This window comes from Monodelphis domestica, chromosome 6 (genome assembly GCF_027887165.1).
Source record: "Monodelphis domestica isolate mMonDom1 chromosome 6, mMonDom1.pri, whole genome shotgun sequence".
Classification (NCBI taxonomy): Eukaryota; Metazoa; Chordata; class Mammalia; order Didelphimorphia; family Didelphidae; genus Monodelphis; species Monodelphis domestica.
The window spans coordinates 39,607,837-39,613,836 of NC_077232.1; the positions used below are offsets into that span (position 1 = coordinate 39,607,837).

The 6,000-nt window shown below is 50.9% G+C and overlaps 1 protein-coding gene across 3 annotated transcripts in view; it reads right to left on the reverse strand.

Moving 5' to 3' along the window:
• PRR5L (proline rich 5 like) overlaps window positions 1-5,742 on the reverse strand; it is a 72,908-nt gene extending 67,166 nt beyond the window's left edge. Inside the window, exon 1 of one of the 3 annotated variants that reach the window (XM_056801942.1) lies at window positions 5,456-5,742. The gene's annotated coding sequence lies outside the window, so the exon portion shown is untranslated. Of the gene's footprint in view, window positions 1-5,028; window positions 5,260-5,455 lie in introns of those variants that run through there. The other 2 variants (XM_056801943.1, XM_056801941.1) reach the window with 2 other exon arrangements.
• Window positions 5,743-6,000: the final 258 nt, after the last annotated feature.

Genomic DNA, 6,000 nt, shown 5'->3' on the forward strand with positions numbered 1-6,000 from the left:
TAGAGTTAAGTGACTCGCCCAGGGTCACACAGCTAGGAAGTGTCTGAGGCCAGATTTGAACCCAGACCTTTCCAATTCCAGCGGTAGCTCTTTATCCACTAATTGCTCCAATAATTTATTTTAAAAGAAAACATAAGGAAAAAGCCCCCATGTGATGAACGACACAGCCTTTCCATAGACAGACTAAAGGAGAGACATTGTATTTTAGAATTTACAGTGAAAGAAAAAGGGGATGACTGTAAGTCTGGACCTCAGTTTCCCCATCTTTATAAGGAGGGGACTTAGTTAAAGGACTTCTAAGGTCCCCCCCAGGCTATAAGATCATAGATTTAGAGCTGAAGAGGACAAGTAACAAGATTGACTCAACCTTTCTATGTTGGTTCGAGGATTTACAAATATTTTCCTCAAAACAAGGGCAAATCTCCCAGTTTTTCAGATGATAAAACAGAGTCTCCAAGTTGCATTGGGAGGATGCTGGATTCAAATCTCCCCTGAAGTAATACATGGCTAGCATTTCTACAGAGCTCTAAGGCTTGAAAAGCATTTTATTTATTGTTCCTCAGCATAGTCATAGTAATTATTAATTACTTATTAATTAATTTTAAAAAGAGTAAAAAGAAATAGTCAAGTAGATGGCAAGATGAGGAAACAAAGGCAAATAAGGGTCCATGACTTGGCCAAGATCAAACCACTAGTAAGGCAGGATTCAAACTGGGCTCTTCCTGACTCTGGGACGAGCCGCTCTTGCAGCCTTGCCACCTAGATGCCTAACGCATCCCTCTGCCACCTTGGAGGGTTATCGTGGGCACTTACCGAAACCCTCTGAATTTTACATCCCTATGTTACAGACCAGGAGACCAAAGGGCGGTCGGTCATCATGGCGTGTCCATGTCCAAATCTAGTCCGTATCAGAGTAGAAATCGATAGGAATTGGGATGCAAATGGAAACTGCGTACCATGTATTTCAGCCAGGGATGGTCGCAGCCTTCAACAAGGCTGAGAAATCCAAAGCGTGGCCCCTGAGCAGATCACCCCAACCCTGGACCTCCTGGAACAAAGGGGGCTCCCTTCCCAGCTCTAAGCTTTGGACAGGGGCTAGCGAGGCGGAGGAGAGCCAGAGGGAGGTCCCGGGTTCTAAGAGGACCTCAGACGCTCCCTGGCTGGGCAAGTCACTTAATTGCCATCGCCTGGGCTCCCTGCTCTTCTGCTCGGAAGCCAGACACAAGGAGGACTCTCCATCACGAGGTGAGCGAGCGAGCGGCTGGCTTTTTTCATGTTCTGGGTGGACTAGCTCAGGCTCCATCCCTCTGCCACAGTCTATCCCACAAAGGCTGTCCAGATCTAAGAAGCACTCAGCGATCGGAATGGACGGCTCCAAAATCAAAAGCAGGAGGCCCCAAGGAGCCAGGGTTCAGTGGGAGCAGGAAGCCTTTCTCCTGCACACACCAAAAGAGGCATTTTGGAGAAGAGGGAAGGAGAGGAGGATAAGGGAAGAGAAAAGGGGAGGGAAGAAGAGGAAAAGAAAGGACCCTCACTCTCTGCCACCAGCTCCTTTGAAACTCTCTACAGGGTTCTAAACTCTCTACAGGGTTCTAAATTCTCTAGAGTTCTAAACTCTACAGGGTTCTAAACTCTCTACAGGGTTCTAAACTCTCTACAGGGTTCTAAATTCTCTAGAGTTCTAAACTCTCTACAGGGTTCTAAACTCTCTACAGGGTTCTAAACTCTCTACAGGGTTCTAAATTCTCTAGAGTTCTAAACTCTAAGGGTTCTAAATTCTCTACAGGGTTCTAAACTCTCTACAGCATTCTAAATTCACTAGTTCTAAACTCTCTATAGGGTTCTAAACTCTCTACAGGGTTCTAAATTCTCTAGAGTTCTAAACTCTACAGGGTTCTAAACTCTACAGGGTTCTAAACTCTCTACAGCATTCTAAATTCACTAGTTCTAAACTCTCTATAGGGTTCTAAACTCTCTACAGGGTTCTAAATTCTCTAGAGTTCTAAACTCTACAGGGTTCTAAACTCTCTACAGGGTTCTAAACTCTCTACAGCATTCTAAATTCACTAGTTCTAAACTCTCTACAGGGTTCTAAACTCTCTACAGGGTTCTAAATTCTCTAGAGTTCTAAACTCTCTACAGGGTTCTAAACTCTCTACAGGGTTCTAAACTCTCTACAGCATTCTAAATTCACTAGTTCTAAACTCTCTACAGGGTTCTAAACTCTCTACAGGGTTCTAAATTCTCTAGAGTTCTAAACTCTCTACAGGGTTCTAAACTCTACAGGGTTCTAAACTCTCTACAGCATTCTAAATTCACTAGTTCTAAACTCTCTATAGGGTTCTAAACTCTCTACAGGGTTCTAAATTCTCTAGAGTTCTAAACTCTACAGGGTTCTAAACTCTACAGGGTTCTAAACTCTCTACAGCATTCTAAATTCACTAGTTCTAAACTCTCTATAGGGTTCTAAACTCTCTACAGGGTTCTAAATTCTCTAGAGTTCTAAACTCTACAGGGTTCTAAACTCTCTACAGGGTTCTAAACTCTCTACAGCATTCTAAATTCACTAGTTCTAAACTCTCTACAGGGTTCTAAACTCTCTACAGGGTTCTAAACTCTCTATAGGGTTCTAAATTCTCTAGAGTTCTAAACTCTCTACAGGGTTCTAAACTCTCTACAGCATTCTAAATTCACTAGTTCTAAACTCTCTACAGGGTTCTAAACTCTCTGCAGGGTTCTAAACTCTCTACAGGGTTCTAAACTCTCTACAGGGTTCTAAACTCTACAGGGTTCTAAACTCTACAGCATTCTAAATTCACTAGTTCTAAACTCTCTACAGGGTTCTAAACTCTCTACAGCATTCTAGATTCTCTAGAGTTCTAAACTTTCTACAGGGTTCTAAATTCTCTAGAGTTCTAAACTCTCTACAGGGTTCTAAGTTCTCTACAAGGTTCTAAATTCTCTACAGGGTCTAAACTGTCTACAGGGTTCTAAATCCTCTAGAATTCTAAACTCTCTACAGGGTTCTAAATTCTCTACAGGGTTCTAAACTCTCTACAGCATTCTAAATTCACTAGAGTTCTAAACTCTACAGCATTCTAAATTCTCTAGAGTTCTAACTCTACAGGGTTCTAAACTCTACAGCGTTCTAAATTCTCTATAGAGTTCTAAACTATCTACAGGGTTCTGAATTCTCTACAGGGTTCTAAACTCTACTGGGGTTCTAAAGGGTTCTCTAAAGGATTCTCCCTGCCTCCTGCACTTTGTACTGGCTGCCTTTGATCAAGGAGTTATTTACTAGCTCACTGCAGAGCTGTGTGAAATGTAGCAGAATGTGGGGCAAAGAAATATCATTCCTGCCCCCCTTGTGGCTAGGATTGAAGCTCCTCAAGTTAACCCGGTGAGGGACCTCCTGGGGAAGCCAAAATAACCGAATGAAAGCAAAGTTCGATAAGCGCCTGCTACAGTGTTAAAGGGATGAATGAGCCCGGCTAGACTCTGACCCCACTCAGAGGGCTCCCAAAAATTCTGCAAATTTTCTTCCAAATGCAAACTTGCATGACTTCAATTTGGCTGAATCTTCCAATGAACTGATGAAGGAAGAAGAATATCGTCTTGGGAATCCTTAGATATGGGCGGTCTGTGTGGTCTTGGCGAAGTCCCTTCCCCACTGGGTTCTAAGGGACTCGCGGACCTCTCATCTCCCTTCCAGCTCCAAATCTATCTCTAGGATGCCAGTTCAGGAAGCCGAAAGCCAGGAGTTCTCAATGCTAGTCAGTCATTTTCTTCGGGGCTTCAGTTCTCCCGGAGCTGGACTAAAATGACTTCTCCAAGACCCTCCTACCTCGGGTAGCCCGGGGTCCCGACGCCCCCCTTCCCCGGGGCCGCCCCAGCTTCTGCAGGGGGCTCCTTACAATTCTGCCCAGCCCCCCCGGCCCGGAGGGTTCTCCCCCGCGGCAGCCCGGACAGAGAACTTGCATTTAGTCATATGGGCAAATAGGGGTAATTGAAACCTTGCTACACCACAGGATTGCAGAGCCTTCTATAAATACTCTCGCTCCCTACTTGTTGCTGACAAACACAAAAGAAGGCGCGGGGTTTGGAGACAGAAGAGATGTCATCTGACTGGGAGGAGGGAGCCCCGAAGATGAAGCCAGCTTTTACAGCGTTTCTCGAAAAGACTCAAGCTGGGGGGGGGGGGGGCTCCTGGCAGCACAGGGCTTGTCCCCCCAAGCCGCACTGCCTGTACACACACACACACACAACGGGGCTCGGACCCAGGGCAGGGACCTCTAAGAGGAACGGCGGGGAGTTCGAATCCCACCTCGGACCCTACTCCCCGCAGCACCTGGAGCCAGGCGCTCGTTCCTTAGCGTCCTCCTCAGAACGAGGCTGGTCCCGGTGATTTGCATGTTTGCTTCGGACTCTAAATGTAGGATCCCCGGAGCCCGCGCGGAGAAAGGTGTAGAAAGCTCCAAAGGGACGTGGCTGGAGGCATCAAGAGATCCAGCCATCTCCGGGGTTCCCAGCACACAGCTGGGGCTCCCCGAGTCCTTGGTAATTGCAGGACAAGCTAAACGGAGGGCTAGGCGCGGATAGTGGTCTACCCAGGGTCCAGGGTGGGGATGGGGGGCCGCGGAGGAGGCATTTTCCCAGGGCTAGGCTTTGCTCAGGATTCACGGGGCGAAGAGAGAAGCCCCCAAGAAAAGCCCCGTCTCCCCTCTCACACCTCTCCTTTCAGATCTGCTTCTTAACAAAAAGCGGAAGGCTGCCCAAGCCCTCGCTCACAAACCCCCAGGAAAGGCCGGAGTCAGAGGAACCGTCCTCTAGACCTCCCGGAGAGGGAAAAAAAGGCCCTCGGAGCGCTCCCCGAGACTTGTAAACAAGGAGGGTCCCCCAGAGCGGTGCCAGATAGCCCGGGGGGGCTGCCCACACCCCCACGCGGGACAGCGGCGGCGTTCGTCCCGGGAGCTAGCTTGTGGCCCGCCCCCCTGCCGGCCCCAAACTCGTTGGGCGGTTCACACTCACCCCCTCTCCGGGTCACCTGGGGTCCTGCGCGGAGCCAGCTCTCCAACAGGGACAGAGTGTGTGTGCAGCCTCCCCGGGAGCTCGCGGTCTGCTGCTCTGCCCAGCCCTGCCCAACCCAACCCGGCCCTGCCCGGCCCGGCCCGGCCCAGCCCCTCACATCACACCCACTGGCCAAGAGGCCGAGGTCCAGCCCGGGCCGGCTCCGTCCCTCCCTCCCTCCGGCCCGGCGCAGCCTGCGCGCAGCGCAGGCACGTCTCCGGCATCTCCAGCTCCCCCTTTTCTGGGGTGGGCGTGCAAGGCTGAACTTTCTCTCCGCTCCCCCCGCTCCAACCCCAGCCTCCCCTTGCCTCCTGTCCCCCACCTCCTCCCGACCCCCCAGCCAACAGCTTCTTGTAGGGGGAGGGGCGGGGGAAGAGGCAGCACTTACACCCAGTGCAACAATTTCAGGAAGTCGGAGTTCTTTGACTTGAAAAGCCCGGGAGGATGTAGCAGGTCAAGCGAGCTCAGGGGCTGCATTTCTCTGGCGTGAGACACCCCCTCCCCCCCAAACCTGGGGCCTCTCCAGGGCTGCCTGCCGTGGGGATCCCAAGCCAAGCCAATCAGATTGCACATCCAGAGGAAGCGAGGTCATGCACGGGAATCTAGCCCTGGGCTTTGGGGGAGTGGACTGTCCCAGGCAGGGGCAGACACCCAGTAGGTCTAAGAGCCCGGAGGAGGGCTCGGGGGCCCTCCAGTCCGGGCAGCAGCCCCCCGCCCCTCCCCACCCCCCTCCTGCAAAGCCGACAGTCCGAGATCCGAAGGTATTACTCTCCAGCAGCCGGCGGGGATGCAAACAAACAGCCCGCCGGCGTGGATGGAAGACTTCTGCGAGCCTCCCTGGATCCGGGAAAGGGCGCCCTGGCCCGAGGCCGGGGAAAAGGTTCGGAACCAGAAAGCAGCCCAGGTTCCGGGGGAACCCCTTCCAGGATAGCG